This window comes from Pipistrellus hanaki, assembly GCF_964339955.1.
Source record: "Pipistrellus hanaki genome assembly, chromosome: 4".
NCBI classification, from domain to species: domain Eukaryota; kingdom Metazoa; phylum Chordata; class Mammalia; order Chiroptera; family Vespertilionidae; genus Pipistrellus; species Pipistrellus hanaki.
The window spans coordinates 46,567,989-46,594,729 of record NC_140506.1 but is presented as its reverse complement, the minus strand read 5'-3'; positions in this window follow the sequence as shown (position 1 = coordinate 46,594,729).

The following is a 26,741-nucleotide window of genomic DNA, read 5'->3' as shown; positions in this document are numbered from 1 at the left end:
GTGGGGGATAGGTTGGGTGTAGGATAAAATGGCTGGGTGTATTTTATGTGTGATGTGTGATTGTGGAGTGTGATTGTGATGTGTGTGCGTGTGTGTGTGTGTATGTATTTACAGTCAATTCTCTTTCCTACAGAGGACAAAAACTTTCGTTTGAAACCATTTGGCTCAGTATATAGAGCATAGGCCTGTGGACTGAATGGTTCCAGGTTATGTTCTGGTCTAGGGCACATGCCTGGGTTGCGGGCTCAATCCCCAGTGGGGAGGGGATGTGCAGGAGACACTGATCAATGATTCTCTCTCATCATTGATGTTTCTATCTCTCTCCCCCTCTTCCTTCCTCTCTGAAATCAATAAAATATATTTAGGAGGAAAAAAACAAACAAACAGGGACTATATCCAAAATAAATCTTTAATGTCTTTATACACAAAATTATTCTAACTTTGATATTTTGGAAAGTAAAATCATGCAATCAGCTGTTCCTCATAAAGGGGCAACAGGCCATATGTTCTGTGACAAACTGGCCTTGTTTTGGCAATGGGCGTCACATGAGCTGGTTTGGAAGTATCAGGACACCGAGAGCTTAGATACCACCTGCCCTCAGTTAACGTATTCCTTCTGTGTGGAGGCATTTTTTCTATGTCCAGATCACATAATAATAACACAATTGTAATGTTTTCAAAATAGAGATTAAGTTACTTGATAAACGTGTCCAGGATTTCATGCTGCATTCCGCCATCACCCATGAATGGCTTTTTGTACAATTTCTGTAGATGGCTGCTCCTGCAGAAGGAAATACTGTATTTGACTTCTTTTCTTGCTCTGGGTATTGCTGCGAGGCATGGTGGTGGGGCTGACACAAAGGGGGTGGGTGCTACTGTACCAGGGCTCTTGGGAAATCCTAACTGTTCTGAGATGGCGTGGGTCTTAGAGGAAGGGGCAGGGGTGTTTTTCTTTCTTACTTTTTTTTGTTTGTTTTGTTTTGTTTTGTTTTGTTTTTTATAAGGATCCCCAATGCAGGTGGTCCAAACTCACTCTATGAGAAACATCATCCAGGGGATTATCACACGTTTGTTTTCATCATGAAATGGACCTTACCCAACAGGAGAGCACAACAAGAATCCTCTGGCCTCACTCAATGATAAATGTAATGCTGCCTCTGAGTATAAAATTGACATTTTCTTTTTCCAGTGGAAAGGCACTAAAGACAAAACTCATATCATTTATTACTGATAAAGTTAAATATATTTTTACACTTGATCTTTACCAAGATTGCTACATCCATATTCGTGTTCACAATTCCGCTTTGACGTGCGAAACACTTTCTCATTATGCATCCTTAAGAAAGCCTGCTCAAAACTTTGATTTCCAATAAAGGCCTGATAAGTTCATGCCTCTAAGAAATCCCTGGGAACATCACCCTGGCTCGCTGTACCTCTCACGGAAATGGTGTAACTTCTGGTGCCCACAGGATAAATCTGGAAGCTGTCGTCATGCAGTGGGCCTGCAGCCTCTCGGGCCTGTCGCTCTTGGGACTCTGCTCAAGGGACCAGTGATGCCGAAGAATTCCTCAGGTCATCTTCCCTGACCTAGAAAACCCACGAGGTTCCAGCTTTCGCCTGCGGTTTGCCACAGTGACAGAGCCAGCTCTGCTCGGTGTGGTCCAGGCCTTCAGCAGCTGGAGCTGCTGTTAGGGCGAGATAGCAGGAATTGTGAACATGGTAGTATCTCAAACTTTGTATAAAAACCCAAAGAACCCCAGGAGCCATTCTCCCCTTTTAGCTATTCTTTGGTGAATAGCTAAAACACTGGGTTTCTGTGATGGAACATACAAAATTATTTTCTAAAAGGCCGGGTTCAGAAGGTGGCACAAACCTCCAAAAAGACCTCAGTGAGCAGCAAATGGGCTCTATATTTGATTGATTTTTCACAGAGAGGAAGGGAGAGGGATAGAGAGTTAGAGACACCCTTGAGAGAGAAACATTGATCAGCTGCCTCCTACACACCCTCTACTGGGGATGTGCCCGCAACCAAGGTACAAGCCCTTGACCGGAATTGAACCTGGGACCTCTCAGTCCATAGACTGATGCTCTATCCACTGAGCCAAACCGGTTTCGGCAGGCTCTCTGAGTCCTTGTCTTCGGGTTCCCACTCGGATAAAAACATCAGCGAGGAGGCCAGATAGGGGGCTCATTCCTGCTCCTGGCAGCTGAGCTGCACTCCGACGCTAGTTCTGGAGCGAGCAGGCACTTGCTGGGGATGTTTTTAATGTCTTAATGAAAGGACAGGGAAATTGTCGCTCACTGATTTGTGCTTTTAAATTTGGAGTTTCTAAATTAAGACTCCTTAACGATCCAGGCATGCCCATTTCCAGGACTGGGCGTGCGGCTCCCGCGTTTGATGTGTCACCTTGAGGGTTTCCGGTGCGGTAATTATCACGCTGGGATGAGCTAATCTCCCCTCCAACAGTACACCTGCCTCATTCTGCTAACAAATAGGCCCCTGCCTCTACAGACTGCCTGACCTGACTTATTATATCTCCGCCATCAGCAGAAAGACTCATATCATCACTGGGCCAAAGGTGAATTGCCTGGAGACAGAGTTGGAATGAATTTTTTGCAGTCCCATTTCGCCAGACATTCAAACCACTTCATTCTGAAGAGTGGAGACCTTTAACTCTGTCACATATTTATGTATGCTTATAAGGCCAGGGAAGGGTCTTTCTGCAGACCGGCTGCAAACGGGTGGATCAAAATAGTGTTCCCGAAGAAAGTGTCTGCCTTCCGAACCTTTGTTCTCCGATGCTATTACTCCCAGCGAAGAGACATGGTGCTGCTGCTGTTTTAGTCGGCTTGCATGCTGGACGTTGCACGTGCATGCTTTTGTCTCATGGCAATCAGCAAAGGATGTCAAGTCCAGATACAATCTAGATGTGGAGTAGGGTGATGGTGATGTGAATGTCCATCTAATCCTGAAAAAAAAAAAAAAAAATCAAGACTTTTTAGCTGATGCCTGTTTTCCATATAAAATGTGGCTATTTTTTTTTTAAAAAAAATTTGTTTTTTTTATTCCCTACAGCAAACGAGACTAATATTCATTTAAAACCCAATAACAATTAAAACCCCCCAATAACAATTAAAACCTACAATGAACAACTGCTCTGGCTTTGTTTATTGCATGCATAAATAATCATACTTCAATGAACATGGTAGTATCTATGATCTCTTCCCAGATTAAGGTTGCCTCGAGACTGCTTGCTTTGGCTACTGTAAATGTGACATGAATTACGCTCAGGAAAATGTGTCTAACATGCTGGGTTTGAAGTAAATTATTTTCTTCTAATATACCTACACAACTGTCACAAGGAATTACACTGCAGATTTAGTGATGTTAAGTGTCAATTGTAATTTGGTGACAGCCATTTTATTGGCTATGCATACTGCTCTGCGAGGACTGCTTCTCAGTATGGAGGCCACTGTATCATTAAAAACCAGTGATCCTTCACTGATGACATAATTTGACTGGCAGAGAGAGGAGCAGAGAGGGGCTTGTTTCCACCTGCACAGAATCTGCTGTATGTCAGAGATGAATTTGCCTTCAAATTAGAAACAGCACTGCAGATGAGGGACTGTGATTTTGCTTGAGTTCTTTTAAGGCGTTTTTCTGGAATGGTTACCGCGCAGCTGATAGAAGTCTCCTTTAATATGTCAAACATATATATTATGCAGCCTGTAAACATTTCAAATATTTTCAGTTATAGCTTACAGTAAGTTATCTCTGGAACTGTTTCACTTGAACTGAGCCACATGCATTTCTGCACACTCACCCATCCATTCTTTTGTCTATAACTCTGGCTTTGGCAAGGGTTCCAGGAATACAATTTATGTGATAAAAATGGTAACCTCAAGGAAAGAAAGAAAAAGAGCCCGACAAGGAAACAACCAAAGTCTAATACGAGCCCAACGCCGTGGCAGGTAGGATAAATCACCGGAGCTATGTAAAAATTTACAGTAAGAACAGAACTATAATCATACATTCTGAAAATTTTATAAACTGACAATTCAAGTTATGTGTTTCATGCTAATACCCATTGTGGTAGGGTCTAATAAACTGCGGCTCACTCATAAATAGCAGCAAAGCTGACGGCACTCACATGCGAGCACATACACAGATTCACACGCATTCTGTTCTTATGCAGGAAACAGGAAATGGAGCCCAAGACTTCCTCAGCAAATTTAAATCAATATAACTGCATCCCATTTTCAGTATTTAAATTAATTTTTTTTCCTTTTTTTGCTGCAAGGCACTCTAAGGAATAAAGCAAAGTACCTTAAAAGAAAGTGTATCGGTTGTAATTTTACCTAATTTCACACCTATTTGACAGCTTCTCTTAGCCAATTGGTTTCATTGAAAATGCCCACAATATTCACCGATTAGAGTCCTGCCCTTCTACGTGGAGACCATTCCTCTTAGATACATGTTATTAGCTTTCAACATGGGGAAAAAACTAACGCCTTCCTTCCTCACACTACTGACACTTGCCACTATTTCCCCTTTCTCTTAACACAGCATTCTTCATTTACATATATATATAAAAAAGAAACTTTCCCCAACAATACACAGCACAAATTATTCAGCTAATTTCATTCCAGCCACATAAATCATGCTCAAGCAGACAAGCTGCTTATGACAAATGCTTTGTCTAAGAGAAATATACCACTGACGGTTTCATCAGAAGCACTAAACATTTCAGACTTTCCCATTTTCATTCCTGGCCAGAAACTCCATTTCTCTATTTTACAGAGGCTCTTGAGAATGCTCTTTTCCGCCCCCTTTCTCTTTCCCATGAGAATATTGAGACCATTTTTATCCACAGGAGGGAGGAGGGTGCTAATAAAAAAAAAGTGCACTTTTCTGAAGAAAAATTCAAATAGTGGCTGGCAAATCTTCTAAATTCTTGAAAGCATATCTCAGGGCCAACTGTGGATATGTTAATAGCTTGTCACATGACGAGCCATCAGCCCTTCTTTGGAGACTGGTCAGGGTGTTCCCAGATCGACTAGAGAAAAAGAGCAAATGGGATTCGGAGGCAGGATGAGTGCAGTGCAGCTGGCAGGATAAGGAGACGCCGTTGCCTCTTTCGTCTTGTCATTGGCTCCTAAGGCTCCTACCACGTTATGATTTTTTTTAAAAACTGAAGTTTCTTCCTTTACTGCCTTATTAATATAAATGGCACCCATAAAAATGTTTGTTTACAGTGTGGGAGGCTAAAATATGCCCATAAAAATCTTTTTTTGGTAAACTTCAAATAATGGTGATATTTTTTCCCAGTGAGAGGAATGGAATCTTAATTGCCCCAATACTTTAATTGCCAAGTTTTTATTTTAGTTATCATTTAACTCATTCCTAAACCAGCAAAGATTCAAGGCATACACATAATTACTTTGAAATGGAAGAGAAAAAATTAGGTCTATGATGCTCCACTGGCGTGGCTCAATGGTTGAGCATCTATCTATGAACCAGGGCGTGATGGTTCCATTCCCAGTCAGGGCACATGCCCGGGTTGCGGGCTTAATCCCCAATGTGGGGCTTTCAGGGGGAAGCTGATAGATGAATCTCTCTCATCACTGACGTTTCTATCTCTCTCTCTCCATCTCCCTTCCTCCCTGAAATCAATAAAAAAAAAATATTTTTTAAAAAAATTAGGTCCATGCTTGACTTTGATGACTGTTTACTTTAAGGGGAGAGTTTCAACTCTGCTAAAACAGTTAGTGAGGTGTTTGTGTGCATTGCTTATTTTTTTATTATTATTATTATTATTATTATTATTATTTTTTACCACAAAGGCTTGTAATCAAAGAAATGGCTAGATTTTTTCAGTGAAAATGGTCAGGCCTGAGCAAAGAATAGCCAGTGTCCTTACCCAGTGTTAATCGAAAGGGGGGGTAGGCAGTTAAAAGCACCAGGAAACACTGGGAGGAGCAGTGGGACTAGTGGAGGAAGCAGGGATTGTAGTCTTGGAGTATGAGGGCAGGGGAAATTGCACGAAAGATCTGTCTACAGTCTACACCTATGGATTCCCCCATTCTTGTGGTGGAAAGCCAGTCTCAGGGCCCAGCGCCTCCCAGTGTGCACGGAGGTGCCCCTCCAGTGAGGCCAGAGGAAAGACAGGGCCTGGAACAGCACGGCTTCCCTCTGGGCCTGTTTTCTGCAGTCGTTTCTGGACTCGGCCTGGCCTACCTTACAAGCTCCGAGTGAATTGTGGCCCGAGCAGCTGTGGCTGTGGGCCACGTGACCAAGTATTCCTTTCTGATGAACATGTGGCATGCTGCCATAAAAAGGTACAGCGCATGGATCTCCTGAGGAACATGCATCAAGTTTATTTTCTGACTAGTAAATGAATAAATTTTTCTGACTCAATTGGGAATGAAAGGAAAATAACCTGCCTTTGGAGCTATCCCAAGATCTGATTCCTTTGGAGCGGTTCATGTAATTTAACAACAACAACCCAGTCATCAGAAAACTCGGGGGTGAGTATATAGCCAACTATAAGCCTCGCTGATGAGGGAACTCTGGATCCACAGGGGCTAAGATTGGGGTAGGCTACTCGGAGCAATGTTGGGGGAGAAAATTTAGCTCAGGGGATATCCCTTAAAATCCCATGCACCCTATTCTAGACAGACTCAGTTAAATTCCCAAGTTTTTAGGAGATGATATTACAATGCACTCTTAGAAATGGTTTGGTGGTGATTATTGTCTGTCCAGAGCTTGTGTTCCCTTGATTATATTTGTCATATATTTTGCTAGGGCTCTGGCGGTGAGTGTGTAAGAAACTGGGGAGAATCTACAGTAGGTTAGTGAAGAAGAAGAAAAAAAAAAAAGAACAAGTGCAAGGATTGAGACCTTATGCCAACAGAAGTTTAGAAATTTAAATAAAAGGAAAAAGGTCAGTACAGTGCAGTATATTGTGACAGTTTCAAGGAACCATTGCTCTTTCTGAAGTTAATTTCTCTTAGACCGAGTTACCGTTATCTGTGAATAGGGTGAGCCTATGTCCCAACGTGCCCAGGACAGTCCTAGTTTATGTCTGTGGAGCAGGCTTGGTTATAAATAATGTCCCCTTTTATTCTCAAAGGTGTCCTGACTTGGGAGATAAATTATACAGTCACCCTAACCATAAACAAAGCTCTCTTTAAACTACTAGATTTGTTTAAAGGATAAAAGTGGAAATGTTTTGATTTGGTTTTCAAATTTGGTGTCCTGGAGTGATGGAGTGAGCCGGCAGGGGACACAGAAACCAGAACAAGCCAGGCCATGCTGATAATACTCTCACAGCCCCTCCAAGGGTTGTCTTATGGCTTTTGTCTCTCTTCCTTAGGCCTTCTCTGAGGATACGTTGACATGTTTTCAGATAAACGATTTAGGATTCCAAATAACTTCAGATTTTCTTTTTATAGTTGTAATATTTAGGAAAAATGTGAGGACTGGATTTCATATGACTTGTTTAAATTAATTAGGGAGTTGGGAGTGGAATCAAACTTCACTTTATTCTATTGTGAGAATTATCTTGGGTAGTGTTTTAGAATAGATGCTAGCCTTCTGAGAGCAATCAACAATGAATTATAAGTAGAATATGACCAAAGGATTCAAATTTTGTATGACGTGGGAGAAGTTCTGATTCTGCCAAAGTTAACAGTAACTGCCAATGCGTTCACTTAAGAAACAGCATGATTAAAAATATGTGTAAACAGGGGTAGCACTTATTTTTAAATATTTGAGCAAGATTTTTCGTAAAATTAGAAATTTCAATTAATGATATTACTTATGGTAATTCTTTAGACGTTAAAACTACACTGCATTGTCTGACAGATTGTTTTGATTAAGCACATGCTGGTTAATGTGAGGTTGCTGTAAATAATGATATTTGGGGGGCTATTTTTCTTAGGGAAGTATGCATTAAATTAATTACTTTAAAACGCAGACATGAAATGATACACTCAAGGTCTCTGGGAAAACAGGAAATGTAGAGTGCTCTTATGTTTTGCTAGGAATATTATCTTCTATTTTGGTTCACTTATTTTTCATGTAACAAGACTCCAAATTGTTAATTGAGGAAACACCTGTTTTACCTGATTTTCTTAAGTGTACTGGATGGATTTTAGATGCCTTGCAGCAAAGTTCTCATTAAACCAGGGATCCCATAATGTGAGCTACAATGTCTGAATTATTACATCCAAGAGAATATTAGCCTAAAAGTTCACTGCATCACGATCCTCAGGGGTTTTGCTATAGAATTACTTGTAAAAGGAGCCATTTAATTAAAAAAAAAACACAAAAACACCCTTCTGATGCTTCGGAGAAGAGATACTTCGTTATAGATAAGGAATAGGTTTGGAGAGGCAAACAAAAGTTAGAAACAAACATTACTTGGGGGGAAGAAAAGCAAAGGACAGGCGGTTCAGAGCCCATGCTATGTAGCCTCTCTGTAAACGCCCTGGAGAAGCTTAAATGACTGAAACGTCTAAACCTGTCCTGCTATTTTCCTGCACCCATTCGCAAGTCACCTTCCTCCCACCTGTCCCTGGGACGTGGGCAGCATGTGACCTGGGGCAGCCCAATCAGCGTACTCAGATTGCTGGGCCGGAAACACTTCCTCTGAGGAAGATGCGCCTCATTGGTGGTGGGAGCCGCGCTACTCCCTCAAGGGGAGCCGGTGTTAGAGTAGTCCCATCGGGTGCCGTTAGGATCATGCCGATGGGATTCCTGGGAGGATTACATACAGAGAGGGCACCTTGTGAACATTTCAAGCTTCCTCGTGCTTAAAACCTTCTGATCAGTGAAAAGGCAAGGTTTTATAACCTAAGTGAAGTACCCATTATGGCAGAAGTTTAAGTTTAAATGCATATTTGCTTTCCTTCCTCATTGCTAATCAGTGTCTTCTCTGTGTCCACGTCACCTTTTCAGTTTGCTACATGAATTGGTTTCCTTCTCGGCTTCCACGGCTCAGTGCCTGGGAACTCCCTACCCATCTACCAAGGGCCATGGGAAAGCCCCGTATCTGCCTTCACACAGGACTGCGGCGGTGAGTGAGCGGTACCCGCTATCCCGTGTCCTTAGATAGGGCGGTCTTACCCAGGCGCGGAGGAGCTGCACATTCCAACCATTCTTTAGTTAAGTACAAATTTCCTTTGAGGAAAACCAGACTCGGGGGCACAGGTTGTGGTGAACTGTATATTCCCCAAATGACCACAAGTGCTTTTCGTCCCCACATGTTCACCCAGAACATCACCACATGTTCACCCAGACCAGGCTCCACATGTCCTCCAACAACGTGCAGAGTCTGCGTCTCTTTCTCAGAAAACTGAGTGGGCTTCTGTGACTGTTTCCAGACTAGCAGAGCCTGGCACAAGCAACGCCACGGGAATCCCAAAGCTCAGGTAGAGGGGGCCTGGGGGAGGGGGCTGCAGTTTCTGCCTGGCTCCCTTGCTGGGAGGCTCCCTGCTAGAACCCAGCTGGTCTGCTGCCAGGAAGTCCAGGCTGCATGGGGAAGAGCAGAAACCCCTCCGGGGGGGCCAGCGGTGAGCCCCAACTCACCAGCCAGGTGAGCAGGCCAGGTTGTGGGTGGACCGGACCGCCCTGCCCTCAGAGGGGCTGCACTCCTGATGCCATGTGGAGCAGAAATGAGCTGCTCTTGTCGAGCCCGGTCCCACTGGCAGATTTGTGAGCAAAAATAAGTGGCTGACATCATTGTTTTTGGTGGTTATACAGCAATAGATATTCATTCTCACCACGTTATGAGGCAATGTTATATATTATGCTCATTTTATAGAAGGAAATACAGGCATCCAATCTATCTATACAATAGAGGAATATGTAAATTAGCCTGGACACCATAACGTCACAACCACACAGCAGGGACCTGAGGCTGCATGGCACCTGGCAGGGGTGAGGGACCTCAGGCCATGTCCTCCTGCCCCAGCACTGAGCCGGGGTACCTCAGGCCATGCCCCCTGCCCAGCAGGTCTTGATGGGGGATTTCAGGCCACACCCCCGACCTAGGTGCCAGGTCAGGAGACCTCAGGCCACTCCCCTTGCCCAGCAGGGCTTGCCAGAGACCTCAAGCTGCAACCCTTGCCCTGGCACCAGACCAGGGGAGCTGAGGCCGCACCCTTCACCTGATGCTGGGCCAGGGCACCTGAGGCTGTGCCTCCCGTCCAGAGGGCTTGATGGGGGTGGGGCCGGCTGGGTCTGGGTCTCCTGCGTTTTTGAAGTGCATGTGGGCGAGGACTTGATTCTAGGCCCTAAGGCATGCCCAAGACTCTGACAGGAGGGAGATTTTCATATACATTTTACTAATTTTCTTTCATCTCTGACACTTCTATTATAAAGGGCAAATAGCAATATTAAAATATTTCCTCTAATTAATTCCCTTTTAATGTGCTTGGATTTCATGCACTTGGCCACTAGTAATTAGATAGTCAGGGTCACTCTGCTGGTAAACAATGGGGGCAGATTCTGGAGCCTCCCTCAAAGCACAGCTTTTCGCAGAGGCTGCAGCACCCGTTTATCAGTCACGGTATGGCAGTGAACAGTGTGGGCTGTGGAGACAGGTCACCAAAATTTAAGCACCCAAATAGTGCAGCTCACTGGTCTTTGATCCTAGGGCAGTGGTCAGCAAACCGCGGCTCACAAGCCACATGTGGCCCTTTGGCCCCTGAGTCTAACGCCACTTCTTCAAAATAGACTTGCCCAGGCCCAAAACCGACTTCTGCGCATGGGCCATGGAGTTTCAATCGCACTGTACGTGCATGCCTGCTCATAGTATTTTGTGGAAGAGACACACTCAAGGGGCCAAAGAGCCGCATGTGGCTGGAGAGCCAGCCGTGGTTTGCCTACCACTGTCCTAGGGGAATCAGCAGTGAACAAAACAGAAATCTTTACTCTGTGGAGCCTTCTCTTTGTTACCAAACTCAGGGGGGGTTGCCATTTGGGGTGCTCTTGTACAAACCAGAGGTGGTTGTCACAAGGTAGTTTTACCACTTCCAGCAAGTAAAAGAGGATTGATATCCAAAGCTCTGCCTCCCCCAGGGGAGCCTGAGCCATTGCTTACTTATAAGCCACTTGGTCAATTACATGTTGATTTCTCCATGCTGCCTTTCTGTCAGCTCATCCTGTTTACAGCTGCATCTACAAAACGCTATGCTACATTTTAACCATTAGCAAGAAATAACACTCAGTACTGTACAGAACTTGAGACCCTTATCCTACCTACCATTTTTCAGCTCATTGAGGGACAATAATATAAGCCCTTAGCATATAAGGCATTTACAACAGTGCCGGGCACATAAGGGTAACATGAATATTGGTGATTGGTATGAAAAGACTATGGTCATTATCTGTGACCCTGATGTTATAAACAGAATTGTTTATTCGGTCTATTTTAATAGCCACATTCCAGTAGCTGGTATGGGAAATAACATTTGATTTGTGTGAGCAGAACACAGGTGTGAAACACATCATTCTGGCGTGTTATACAGCACCTCGTGCTTAATATAAAGATTTTTGTGATGGCCTCTAGGACCCTGTGAACCTATAAAGAGATGTCAAAAAGGATTATGAAAATAATTTCCAAGGTGCTAACGATGAAATTCCGACAGGAAAACAAAGTGAAATCTTGATTATCTGTGTTGTAATGCTGGACAGGGAATGTGTCGATAATTGAAGTCAACAGATAGACCTCAGCTTCCTGGTTCATCAAACCTTTCCGAGAGCCGATGAGCAGCAAAATTGGCTGGTTTAATCTCACTCCCCTTTATTGCTCCCACGGAGATGCTAATGAGTAACACACCAGGAGAGGCAAGAACCCAGGTAATCAGTCTGCTGTGGGTGCTCAGAGCTGGAAGGGCCCTTCCGTGCTCCTCTGGTTCTAGAGTTTAGGAAACTGAGGCTTGGGGATGCTCACTGTCCCGATGGCTTACGGTTCAGGAGTATCTCAGCCGAGCAAAGTCCCAAGCCTCAGGCGCCTCGCCTTGCACTTGGCTGAGAGCTTTCACTGATTTCCACTCTTCTTCCTCAACTGCAACTGCTGATCATCTGGATGTATGTACAAGTAAACAAGTTAAACAGAAACTACGATTTCTTCTTCAATGTTGTGGCCAGGAAACACAGGGCAGGAAAGAAGCCTTGATTTTCCTTTTAGCTGGAGACTTGGAATTCCAGCCCCCGTGCCCATGCCAAGGGACCCATTCCGCCTGGAATGCCCTTGTGCTTTTAAAACGCTCCAATTGGCCCCTTTAAAAAGCCCGTTCATTCTCAAGATGGTTGGAGGAAGTTAGGGAGAGCACCTGCTGCTGGTTAACTGCACTCCACCTGGGCACCGGGAGGCTCCGCCCCTTCCCAGGCCTGGACTGTGGGTTCTGGCCCGGTACAGGCGCGGAATTACGGCACAGCGGGAGCCATGCTCAAGGATGCAGCTTGGGAGAGCGAGGTGCTGGGCTGAATACGTGGCGGAACCCTGTAAAAGTGTATATAAACTTGAAAGATTCTGGCAAGCGGGTACAGAGACCTACTCATCTCGCAGAATCCAAGACAAGCCTTACAAGTAAGTTCCCTTGCTTATTAAATAAACCTGTGGCCTACCAATCTGGCGTGGCCGGCCTACCGTCTTCTCCCTGCTCTCCAAGGAGAACATGGGGGCCAGTTTCCAAACCAAGGATAGTCTGGCTGCAGTGCCACCAAGCCTCCCCTGTCCGCAGTGGCTTAGTTGGTTCCTCCCTCGACTTACCCTGCAGGACAGCCCCATATAATTATTCCATTTTAAATTGTAAGCTTCTGGAAGGTAGACAGGCATTACAGTGCCTGGGACAACATAGTGTTGTCCTTGTTCACAAGGACAACAAGCTGTTCACACTGGGATGCACATTGTGTATCTTTCCTGGCTTAGTAAGGGGTTTAAACATGTCCCTCTCAGGACTGTGTAACTAGCTATCCAGGGTAAATTGTATGGTCACATTTTCAGTGTGTCATTGGCTAGAGTAATAAATAGGAGGGAAATGCTTTTTATCAAATAACCAGGAATATGCAGTGGATATTATAACATGATTTAACTTATTCACTTTGGAAATACTTGGACTAACTGGGCAAAAGGCAATGTGTTAGGCTCCATGTTAAGTAATAAAGCTGAACACATGTAACATAGTTCATCACAATAGTGGATGATAATATTTTCTGTAATGCCGTTCCTGCCCCTTCCCACAGGAGATGGGAGTAGGAGTCAGGGCTGGAGAGGTAGCTTGCTATAATTTCCCTTTAGAGCCATTCACTGAAGACAGAGATGGAGAATCGGCTGTGCTTGTGTAGCAGGGAAGACATGCCATCGGAAGTCAGTGCTGGGTAGTGAGTTCTTTAGCGTTCTTTTTTTTCTCTCTCTCTCTCATCCCTTTGAGCATCAGGACCTTGATTTCCTTTGCACTTACCTAGTGCAGATATCGATCAGTAACAAAAGTTGAAAGGGCTATTAAATCGCACATTTATAAAGAAAGTTGAACAGCTTAATGAATAAAATAGACTCTATACAAAAATGTATGTATATATTATGAATTGAGATTTAGTTTTCCTCTGCTAGGAATTGGTACTCTTTAGTAAGATATAGTTTAGATTTATTTTTGTTATGGTCTGAATTTATTTTCTTCTTCTTTTTTTATGTCCAGCAATATTTAGTTACTAAAATAGTCACCCATGCAAACTTCTTGAATAAAAGGTGGTATCTGCTACAGAGGAGGTGTATGTAGAGAGTGCAGGGAGAGAATCCTTAAGTTTTGCTTGAGAAACCAGAACGTTTTTCACAGAAGTAAAATTTCAGTAAAATGTTAAGAATAAGATGTGTTCTCTTTGTACAAGAGGAAGTAGTGAAGGGCATTGATTCAGTTACCCATTTTATTGAACCATCATTTATTGACCACATTCTTCTATCTGCCAGGCATTGTGGTAGTTTTTGGGGATAAAATAAAATAAAAATATTGTCCTAGCTGTCAAGGAGTTGCTTGAGGAGGAAGATACACAAAGATAATTATAAAATAACATTGTGAATGAAGTGATAGAATTATGCACAGATTTCATGGTGATAAACACAAAAAGTTGAAAGAACTGTATTTTGAGAGAATTATTTTATTTATTTATTTTTAATATATTTTATTTATTTTATACAGAGAGGAATTGAGAGGGACAGAGAGTTAGAAACATCGATGAGAGAGAAACATCGATCAGCTGCCTCTTACATAACCCCCACTGAGGTTGTGCCCACAACCAAGGTACATGCCCTTGACCGGAATCGAACCCGGGACCTTTCAGTCCGCAGGCCAACGCTCTATCCACTGAGCCAAACCGGTCCCGGCTGTATTTTGAGAGAATTAGAAGTATGATGGAAACTGCAAGAAAGAGGCGATGGTAGGTAAAAGTCAGCCTGGTTGGATATGATTTTACTGAATTATGAAGAAGTTTGAATGCACTTAAGAGGCAATAGATTCTATCTTGTCTTTCAGGGGAAACTATTGACACATTTTATGCACTTGAATTTTCTTATTTATACGTTAGATCATTTGCAAAAGTTTAAAGGTAACAGACACAAGCTATGAGTCTTGCAATAATTTAGGCAAGAAATAGCCCATATTAGGACTGGCAATAGCAGCAAGGATAGAGAGAATGATATTTTTATAAACTGATTTGATATTGGGTTAAAGGAGAAGTGTAAATATAAATAAAGGCCAAATTTCTGGTTTTGCAATGAGTGGGAGATATAACATGGAGATCAAATAGAGTTCTGAGGGAAAGATGATGAGTCATATCCGTTGGCATTTTCAGATAAATATAATCTACCAGGAATTTATATTTAAGAGTCTGAAGACAATAATGCTGTGGCAAAACTAGGTTGGAAACACAGAAGAGAGAAGATAGTAGACGGTAACACTGCTTGGGAGGTATGCAGAGAGTGAGAAGAGAAAAGGGACAAGGATAGCATTTTTTGGGAAGCTCAATATGTAAAAGGAGGGTTGGAGTAGATGAGATGAAAAGGATTCTTTGAATAAATAACCATAGAGACAGGGGAGGAAGAACTAGAGTATTTCATACCATGGAAATCATGAGAGAAAAGTGTTTTGAGGAATGATTAGTCAAAAAGGAAGGATTATACTCTAGAAAGATCAAATAAGGCAAAGCTAAAAACTACCCATTGAATTTGACCTCACTTATGGTCATGGTGGTAGAAGTTTCTTCCTTTCCATGAAGTGACTGGTGCTGAGCTGAGATTTTGATAGATTTCATTCTAATGAAACTTTCTCTGTGAACAGAAGACCATATTTAGGGTAGTGCCTATGGGGTTTGTGAAAAGAAACTTTTAAAAGATGAGGTGAGGGTATCCATAGATTTATAAACCAAGGGAGAAGGAGCCACTAGAGGAAGGAGGCTGAAAGATGAAAGAGGAGTGGGGTACCTGAGTGAACAGTATTTCAGAAGAGATAGGATGAAATACAGTTATTGATTCTTGTCATCAATGCTCTTCTTTCCTCACAATACAGTGAACCAGGCAATTCACTTTCTTGTAAAACCTAAGTATTAATTTAGTTACTACATGGTGTAGTCTCTGTAATGTTGAATTTGAAAGAAGTCATAACCCAGCTACCAAACAAAGTAAAATAAGTTTTTTATTTATTTATTGGTGTTTCCTTAAAAAATGCCTGTGGCTGGGGAAGTATTGCCCTAAATTTGAATAAAACTACTTAAATTTCTCTTTTGACATCTTTGCCCCTTAAAATATTTTTCACTTGTTGTTGCATTTACTACAGATTTGCCACAATATGTTGGACAACAAAGCATACTGCTATTCCCTTTTCAACCTCTCTCTTTCTTGCCAGAATCACATACTTAACACCTAAAAATCTCTCCTGCTACAGAGATTTGCTCTATTAGGGAAGAAAGACTGGAAGTGAGTGGAGGAGCATATGGAAATAAGGGGAATTGAAGCTCTGGAACTAGCTCAGTAGTTCTCAAACTTGAGCATTTATCAAAATCACCTGCAGAGTTTGTTAAACTATCAATTTCTGATTTCCACCCCAAGAGTTTCTGATTCAGGACATCTGCAGTGGAGCCCAAGAATTTGCATTTGTAATAAGTTCCCGAGGGATGGTGATGCTTCTTGTCTATGGAGCACACTTTGAGAACAAGCTAGCTTAATGGGAAGCAAATCAGATCAGAGACTTGGGAGCAATGGGATGCTATTCTAAAACCACACGAGGCTCAGTTTTTATTAAAGGCAAAAGGGCAAGTCTGGTTATGAGAAGACATGAAGCAAGGCTCTCTTGATACTTAGCTACTGAGTTCCTGGCTCAAGTTCTTTGTCTCCTTCTGATGGGGCTGTAACTTGTTCCACAGTTTGAAGAAAGGATACATTTAGGGTGGTACCTGGGTGGGCCCAGATGTTGGGTTTGGAGGTATTTAAAGACAGATAGCCAAGCAGGCTTTTATACATTAATTTTGCAAAGGACAGACTGAGGTAAGTGAGGTAAAAAATTAGTGTTCCAATGTTTTCCCCAAAGTGTCTTAAGAAGTTCTGTGACTAATCCAAGCTTAGTTTTCATCCAGGCTGAAACAGTGTTTCTGACTTTCAAGATGAGTGCTTTCCCACCTACAAAGTACTTAAAGGTATATTTACAAGCAATTATGTAGAGAGTAGTTTATGAGTCTAATGTCTCCGACAGCTTTACCCAATACTGAGAAATGATAAATCCCCAAATACATTTCTTAATCTATGTAATCATGCATAACTTCAATGAAATGTGAGTTATATTGAGTTATACATATTTCTAGTTCGAGTTAAATAATCAAATTTCCATATTGTTGGATAGCTAAACTAATTTTATGCTTAAGATATCCCTTAAGAATGTGCTAATGTATTTTTTACAATGTTGTGTTCTGCAGAAAATGTTGACCTATGTCCAGATAAACAGCTTCCAGAGCAGGGAAGATTATTAGGTGAATGAGTCTTTAGTTTCATAAATTCTGATGTAATTTAACACCAATAGAAAAATGTTCCATTCCCCTTAAGATAGATCTTTTCTAAGTAAATAATATTTAGAATTCCTCTTCATGTAGCTGTGTCTATTGCTATAAAGTTGAGCAAGTTAGATTGTAAGGAAATAACTGCATTTGTGAGAGGAGAAAAACAAGACACATAATCACCTAAACTCTGGACAAACCTCAGAAATGGAAGCCAACATAGCAATGAAATCACAATGAAATTATAAATTTATGGAGGAAAAGCTGGGAGGTTAATTTTACCCTTTAAAACCTCAATGAAGCACAAAATTCAGGGGGAAAACTAATAATTATGACTAAGAATTGTAAGATTTGGAACATCAACTCAGCAAATGAAGACATTACCACATGGCAGACATTAGCCAATAAAAGGCATCCAATCACTCTAAAATGAGCTCATAATGCAAAATGTGAGCACTGGGGGTTTCCAGAGAGATGGTACATTTATGAAAGAATCCATTTATTACTTTCTGTGACTGAGCTCATTCCACCCACATTTACTGAGCACAGACAATGGCCTCACACTTTGGGAGGACTAAAAAAATGCATCAGGTACAGATCCTGACCTTAAGCAGATTACAGTTTACTTGGATTGTGTGACTGGAAGGAAAAGACACAAACAACTGCAAGATAAGGAGAGATGCCAAAGATAAAAAGAAATCTCTGTGAAGAGGCAAAAAAAAAAGAGTGTAAGGAAAAAAGAAGAGGCAAAGTTTAGGATGATCTTCAAGAAGGAGAAGCAAATGAATAGAGCCTTGCAACATGTATAATATTCATTTATTTTTGTTTTACATTTTTCTTGAAGTACATACTATCTTACTAAACTGAATGCCACAAAATTGGCAATTTGATCTCAGATCAACACACCTTAATGTGTGAATTGGAATAATCATACTGGAGTTGTAGAACTCAATGATGGATGTAAATCAGCATAAGCTAGTTTGCACACCAGCAATAAACTTCCCCTATAGCCCAGTGGCTTAATATAACTATAGCTTAGACAAGATAGATTATGTACAGAAAGGTAACTTTGTAAAAACTGTGAAGAGGAGCTTGGAGGCAGAGAGAACCTTTAAAAGATTCCTGGAAGAAATTGGATGAGGGCTTGAACCAGTGCAATAGCAATATAACTAGAAAGGGTGAGAAATGCTCACAGGTAGATTTAATTGGAACTTCTTGATGTAGGGACTGAGGGAGCAAGAAGAGTTAAATATAATTCACCTTGAGCTTGGCTGACTGGGTGGATGGTAATTGCATCAACTGATACGACATCATTTACCCAGAAGTAACAGCAGGTTTGGGGTGCACTTGAAAATACTTGGTCTCAAGATGATGGTGGAAGCTGTGGAATGGCTGAGCTTTCCATGGGAGGAGAGGATTGAACATTGAACTTTGGGGCAAGCCTTCACTGAGTGAAGAGGTGAGTTCAGGATCCAGCTTTGCTCTTTTCTAGGATAAGCTTTTATTAGTTTTCTAGGTTTCTGTAACAAAGTACCGCACACTGGCTTAAACAACATAAGTTTCATAAAAGTATGGTCTCCAGTTCTGGAGACTAGATATCCAAGGTCAATGTGTCAGCAGGACTGGCTTCCTCTGAGTGCTGTGAGTGAGACTGTGTCCCATGCCTCTCTTCTAGCTGGTGGTGGTGTGTGAGCAGTCTTTGGTATTCCTTGGCTTGTGGGTGCATCACCCTGATCTGTGTTTTCACCTTTGTGTGGCGTCTGCCAGTGTACGTGCCACTCTCTGTCCAAAACTCCCCTCCTTACACGGATACCAGCTCTGTTGTACTGGGGTTCACCCTAATGACCTCTTCTTAACTGTAACAGCTGCCAAGAACACGTTTCTAAGTAAGGTCACATTCTGAGGTACTGTGGGTTAGGACAACCATCAGAAATGGAAGCCAATATAACAATGAAATCACAATGAAATTATAATTTTATGGAGGAAAAGCTGGGAGGTTAATTTTACCCTTTAAAACCTCAACTTATGAATTTCGGGGAGTCAAAATTTAACCCATAATAGGCTTCTCCTACCAACTCTTCTAGCACATCTTGGAGTCAGGAGAAATAAGCCAGACTGCATCAGGCTGAGAACTAAGAGATAGAAAGCAGAGGCTGTGAACGTAGACTGTTTATTTGCGATTATGTCCATTGCAAGTCAAATAGTGAGGGCTAGGGTTCCATGGAAGATACAATTTCCAGAATAAATGACTTTACAGTTTGTCGGAAAATCATTCAAAGTCTATGGTATCTTAACAGAGCTCCCTCCCTGCAAGACTCTTTCTTCAACCAAAAACATATGGGTTTGCTAATTTGGTGAATAATAGCACATGCACCTAGAACGTAAGTTAGTAGTCATTCACTTTGCATCTAGTGTAATGCTGTTTTCTGATGAGACGTAGAAGTTTGAGTTTGAAAAATGATGTGTGTAAGAGAGTATAGACTAAGCAATTTTAGATATGGCAGAGCAATAAAACACATTCTTGCCATGCATTCATTGGAGGTGCAAGGACACAGATTAACCTTGGAAGGTATATTATGGCATTTATATTTTCAAAAGAAAGGAAAGACTTGGTATTTAAATTTTCTCTTTCATTCGAAGAGGGGAAATATAAATCTTGGGATGTCTGAAAAATATTAAAATGCTCACAGAATTAACCGTCAGTGATAATATCAAATGTCATATTTCTACTTCATCACCTATCGGGAGAAACTGAAATATGTAACCAAATGGTGGCAGACCAGGCTCATCTCCTATGCATTGTGGTGTGTTAATTTTATACCAAATTGCTGAGTCTAAGTATGTGTATATAATTTTGTTTTGGGTCTTATACATGTTGTTTGTGATTTGCAGTTGGATTTAAAATAACCACCAAGGAATTGAAGTGTGTGTGTTTGTAATAGAATTTTAATAGTATTTATCTTTCGTGACATTTGTTTATCCTCCTAATTTTCTGTGTGTTTTTTTGGTTTACAAAATATACATGTTTCGAGAGCAACAATTGATTGTATTTTTTCTAAATATTATACATTAAAATCAGTGATGCTTCTAGAGCATTAGGATTTTGAAAGAGCAGTTTCATATCTTATGGTTTTTTGTTGTTTTTTAATTTGTATAAATGGGATGTACTGTTCCTGGGGGAAAATAATGATAATGTAGACATATTGAACTTTATCCTGGTGAAAATTCAGGATAGATATGTGATACATTTCCCATAAGTGGGCATAGAGGGACTCCAGTGGACATTGAGCTTGTAGTGTAGCTGGGTCCAATATTACTTCCCTATCATGTTTGTCCAATTTCTCTACTTTTCGATTGGTCCTGGGGACTTTACTATTGCTCTGGACCTGGTACTAGGTGCTGAGCTCTTCCTTTCTCTTTTCCTGTCTGACAGGTAGGACAGCATCTCTTCCTGTTTCACCCATGTCTCTACATTACTCTGAAGGCAAAATGGCTAAACCTTGTCTTATGAAAAAACAATAAAAATATTAAATCAGAAGGGAGTCAGTGAAAAGAATACTGGGCTTGGAATTAGGACACATAGACTGTTTACAGCTGTATATTCTTAGACAAGATATTAAACCTCATTCATTACTTCATTCACTCTTTCACCCATTCATCTTCTTCTTTTCAACATTTATTGCATGTTTCCTGTGTTTTAGGCACCATGTTAGACACAGAGGATGTTAAGATAAAAATCACATTTCCCTTAAGGAGTTCATATACCATTGGGAAGATAAAAAAATGATGATAGGAGTGATGAGTGTTAGAGATAATCATCTGTAAATGAGGAGGTAGAACATATGATTTTCAATGCTCTTTTTATTTGTACAATTCTATGGTTCTAAGTCTATAAAAAATCCTAAAAGTTGTTCACATGGCTTTCAACTTTGGGATAAAACAGGCCTAGAGATATAAAGATAAAAAGTAAATCTGTTTCCTCGACTTAACTGGCCCTTGACTTGAAAGGAAAATGGATGAGTAATTGAGTGTGTGTGTGTGTGTGTGTGTGTGTGTGTGTGTGTGTGCGCGCGCGCGCGCGTGCGCGCGCACGTGCGCGCGCGTGCGCGAGCGTGTGTACCTTACTTGCTCTGTGAGTCCTTGGACCATGGCATTCCCCGGTTACTACAGGTGATTAATGGTATCTCAGTGCCCTGGACTACAATCTGCTCCGAGTGAGAGAAACGTGGAAGTCAGTGTCAGTGGCATATAGTGGTGCTGGATGGAGCAGGAAAGACAGAAGTTTGCAATTTCCATATGTGGTTCGGGAAGCGAGTGGATCATCAGTGAGGTGAGAGAACAAGACTCTCGCAAATGTGCTTGGTATTCCTACCTAATCCCAAAGACAGTTTATTAAAAAGTATAAGCAACTCGTGATTTATGAAAATACAAGACCAAAAGACTGAGTCATAGTAGCCCTCGTTTCTCATTCTCTGATACAGACACCAATTAGGTCTTGGTGCAATCATTACCTTGTAAGAGTAAAACTTTTATTTAGTCAGTCATGATGGTTAATAAATATTACTCCAAAGGTCTACCTCAAATTCTTTTCAGCCATCATAAAAACAACAACAAAAAAACACCACCAACAGCCCACAAAACTAATAATACTTCAACAGGTAGATTTTAAGTGTAATACAGATCATATGACTGACATATTTCTGATGTCCATCAGTATTTAGTCAAACAGAACCCACTTGAGGAATTTCAACCAGGGTTAGTTGAATATAGTTACAAAGTATTGGAAGGGGAGATGGGGAAAGGTTACTTAGACAGTAGTGCCTATATACAAGTACTGCCGCTCCAAGGCCTAGAGCAGCGTTTTTCAACCGCTGTTCCGCAGCACACTAGTGTGCCGCGAGATGTTGCCTGGTGTGCCGTAGGTGCAGACAAGACAAGAATTTTATAATTTTTCACTATTTTGTTTACTTACTATTTCATAATAAAGTAATTATAAAATACTTTCTTTGTGTTTATTTGATTCCTATTCAAGAGAATTACTTTATATATAGTCAATATAGGCACAGAGTTAAATTTTTTAACATTTTCTAATGGTGGTGTGCCTCGTGATTTTTTTCATGAAACAAGTGTGCCTTTGCCCAAAAAAGGTTGAAAAACACTGGCCTAGAGGCCCAAGGAGAAAGTGTTGTTACCTGGAATCCCTGTGCTGCTGAGGAGGCTGCTGATGTTCAGGGCTGAGTTACCCGAGTTCAACTTGGATCCACACTTAGCTGTCACTATTACTACTGCTGAAATCGCCATTAGAGCATGGGAAGAATGGCTGCTTGTTTTCTCCAGTTTCCTGCCAGCGCCTCCCACTGGTAAAACTTAGCAGGAGGCCCGCTGGCAAGGGAGCCTGGGGGGTGTAGTTTTGGAGGCTTCCGGCCCCTGAGGTGAAAAAGAGGGCAGAGAGCAAAGATAGAGGCAACATACTCTCCAGTATTTTTCCCATCGTCCTTTCTCTCCTTGCTGGTCTGGTTCTTTTCCTGAGGCTTCTTTACTACTATTGAGCTTGTGAAGGGGCAAGTGAATTAAATTGAGGAAAGAAGGAGGATGTACTACAATAGTAACATGAGGAAACTAGTTCTTGACAGGAAATAATATTTGTAGTTTGAAGAAAAGGGAAGACAAAATGTCAAGAGGCCAGATAAGAGTGTCCTGGCCTGGCTGGTGTGTTCAGTGGTTGAGTGTCAACCTATGAAACAGGAGGTCATGGCTTGATTCTCGGTCAGGGCATATGCCTGGGTTACAGACTCAATTCCTAGTGTGAGGTATACTGAAAGCAGCCAATCAGTGATTCTCTTTCTTCACTGATGTTTCTATCTCTCTCTCTCTCACTTCCTCTCTGAAATATATATATTTAAAAAAAAAGAGTGTCCTTGAATTTATACGTCATAGAATTCAAAACCTTTAGGTTGGGATAAAAGGAGGACTTGCAGAAAAAATCCAATTAAAATTGTGGGATTATATGTGTTTCAGGATCTATTATGGGGAAATGTCAAATTTCTTGAACTTCCATGTTTATCATGGCACAACACTATATAATTGGCAAATTAGAAATGATTGGAAGACGCATCTAGATAAGAGGGCTCAATAATGCCCTTGGCTCCTCATGGCCCATGAGGGAATCTAGGGATTGCATGAGCTCTTGAATCTCCCATTAAGCGGAATGCAAGAAACTTGGGTTGGTTAGGGCAAGGACCTTGCTACAGAAACCTCTGAGTATGGTGCCATGACTTTTCTCTTTCCAAATCCCCAGAGCACCAGGCAGTGCAAAACATTACTTATAGATAATAGCACAGGAGGCTCAGTTAACTTGGTGCAGTGGAGTGGAGCAAAGACCCAGATGCTAGCACACAAGCCAGAAGTCCTTATCCTGTCACAATGAGGACATGCAATCAGCTTCTTATACACAGAGGCCATCTTGGGAGAGACAGGGAGGTGAGATGCCTTGAAAGGAGAGAAATGGCCTTAATAGTTTAAAGTGGTCTTTCTCCACAGTCCTTTAAGATTCAAATGGAAGATGCCAACACAGGAGCTGCAGAGCAAGGTGAGATGAGTTACACAGTGGGAAATGCCTTCACACTGCATATGTTTATTCTTTGAATGTTGTGTTTCTGACATTATGGAAGATGTAATTCTCATAATTGGTTATAATAAATGATGACAAAAACTTTCCAATTGAACCCATTTTAGATAGAATGTTTAATTCCAGAAAATTAGTTTCTTTTGAATTATTGGCATTTATTATTTAATGTGATAGGAAATAAAGCTATTTTTTAGGAGAAAAATTTCATAATTATTTCATAATTATTCATTATTTATACTACAGTGGGAAGGTCTATGTGGTATTTTTAATAATCTATAGAAAGAATTATCTTTTGTTTTGAGAGGGTCGTAATCTAAAGTGATTCATTTATTTGTAAAGATGGGGTTATTGTAAGAACAAAAGGATGGTCTTTATTAAGGTTTATAAGCGAAAGGAGAGGAGATTGTTTCCATTCATCCCATCTTCCCATAATGCTTTTGTAATGGGAACAAATATTAAAATGATCCATTCTTGTCAAAAGGAGTCTATAATAACCTAACTCCTAGGCTACCCACCCAACTAAGTGACCCCATGTGCCAAACCATGTTGAAGTAATCCAAAAGCCCATGCATTACATTCTTATATTTTTTATTTATGTTTATGGAAACTATAATATTAGATTACTGCTTAAATCAGTAACATAATTTAGAAGTAAAATTGTTACACGTTTGTGTTTAGACCTCTATATGCAATCTATGCATGGTGATCTCATAATGAGTTAGTTGGTTAGTTTATAGTAAAATTTTTATGTGTTAACTTCTAAGACTGCTTGAGTATCATTTTCTGCTGGCTGTTATATTATTGGGTCACCATTATACTAAACTGTAGGGCGTTTTAGCTGATAATTCCTGAAAAGTGCTTACTTTAGAAATGAAAAGCAAAGCAAAAAAAAAAAAAAAAAAAAAAGGCCACAATGCTGACTGAAAAAAATATTTATATTTATATTAAACCCCTCAGCTAGATTCTCCAACACATCACTGCTTAAAATGCAGTCACCTGACAAAAACAGTTCTAATTATTGCCCCCTGGGGCTAACGTTTTTCAGAGTGACTGGCTAAAATGCACTCCAGCTCATAATTTCTGTCTCTGACAGTGAAAGACATAACCTAGTTTCCTCTAATGCAAAAGTCTCTAATCTAGAGGGCAAGACCCTGCTCCCTTCTCACACTGAAGGGAGAAAATGCAATTTGAGCACAAGGAAATTGCACACATAGTTCGATAGTTCTACTGCTCTCAGGATTTTTTTTTCCTCCCTGGGTTTAAATGTCTTGTTTTATTTTATACTAAATTATGACCTGGGTGAAATTGCTATGTTTTCTTTGTCATATTCTAGAAACCTCATACTATAAAAGTGAAGGTTATGCTATAGTTCTATACTTCCATTTTTCAGGGGGTGGGAATGTTCACATTTCGACAGTTCCACAGTGAAAACATTAAAAGTTACTGTGCTTGCTACAGCCATATTTTTTCCATGTTGAATAATAGCTCTTTTGTCTTGGCAAATGGGGCATTATATATGGCACGAGAAGAAGGTAATTAAATTGTTTTGAAATGACAGAAGTGGAGATTTTTGACTTGGACTAATCAGTAACAATTTCAGTGTTGGATCTATGAACGAACAAACGTGTGTGATTGCTGGGAGAGGTGAACTAACCTCAGGTTGTTCTGGTTCAAGTCACAGGCAGTGGCTGAGTACTGCATTGCCCTGAAACCGATAAGCCAGAAGGCTCCAGAAGTTTCAGGAAGCCAGAGGGCTTGCAAAGAAGGCAGCCATCAGCATACGGTACTGGAGATTTTCGTTCACAATTTTTACTTCTGTGAATTGGAGAGACTTAGGACCCTTTCCTATCTCTTTTCTGCTGACAGCTGCTGCTTAGCACCTTCCTTCCAGCTGGGAGGGCCGGCGGGTGGGTGGCTGTGTGTGCGGCTACAGTCAGGGTGGGTCCTTAGCAAGCAACCAGGGCATCATCGGTTTCCTCCTGGAGACTGCACATGTCACCTTCACGTCTCATGCATCTTCCATCATTTATGTGAATATATCAAGGGGCTCTGGTAGAAGGCAATAGGCTATGAAAGTGCAGTCTACCCGGTGCCCGAGAACAAAGGCCTCTTTCAGCTATAAAAGATTCACTACTGGTAAAGAATACTTTATTTTTTTTCCTCCCCAAATGATTTTGAGTTCTCAGGATCCAATGACTAGACTTCCATACTCAGAAAAATAAAAGTGAAAGGACAGCATAGGGAAAAGATCATTTAAAAAAAATTTTGATAAACATTTATAAAATTAGTATATACAAACGTCTGGCCATGTTTAGGATGAACTTATAATTTCAGGAGAAAGGTTTGTAGTTCTCACACATGCTGCTCTAATTTCTTACCCTCAACTCTCTCAGCTGCCACCAAAAGATATCACAGTCTGATCAATCTCGTCAGTAAATATTGGGTGCCACTCTGCACAACATGCGTAAATTATTTAAAAGGTTACGCGACTAAAAGGTTATGTGATTATATCTAACAGGTACTTTTAAATATCGTGTGGCTCATTAAGCAGTTTTATCCCATGAGTTGATAAAAGGTTCTATAGCTCATCTCCAGAAAAACTGAAACATACATTTTATTTTTTCAATCACTAAATTATAAATATCAGTATGTTTTTAAAGAGGTGCTTCCCCCTCACCCCCCTAATGCCCTGTATCAGTGGTCGGCAAACTCAGTCAACAGAGCCAAATAGCAATAGGACAACGATTGAAATTTCTTTTGAGAGCTAAATTTTTTAAACTTCTCCTAACGCCACTTCTTCAAAATAGACTTGCCCAGGCCGTGGTATTTTGTGGAAGAGCCACACTCAAGGGGCCAAAGAGCTGCATGTGGCTCACGAGCCACAGTTTGCTGATTACGGCCCTATATCATCTAGGTTCTTGGGGGTAAATAAGAATAATGACCAGGATTATGAAATATTTTATGCTTAATTGTTTAACCCTGAGTGTCCCTATCTCTTCCCATCCCGTCCCATTTGGGAAGCTGGTTGGTCCCAGCCCAGGTAGCATTGAAAAGGCCCAGCATGAA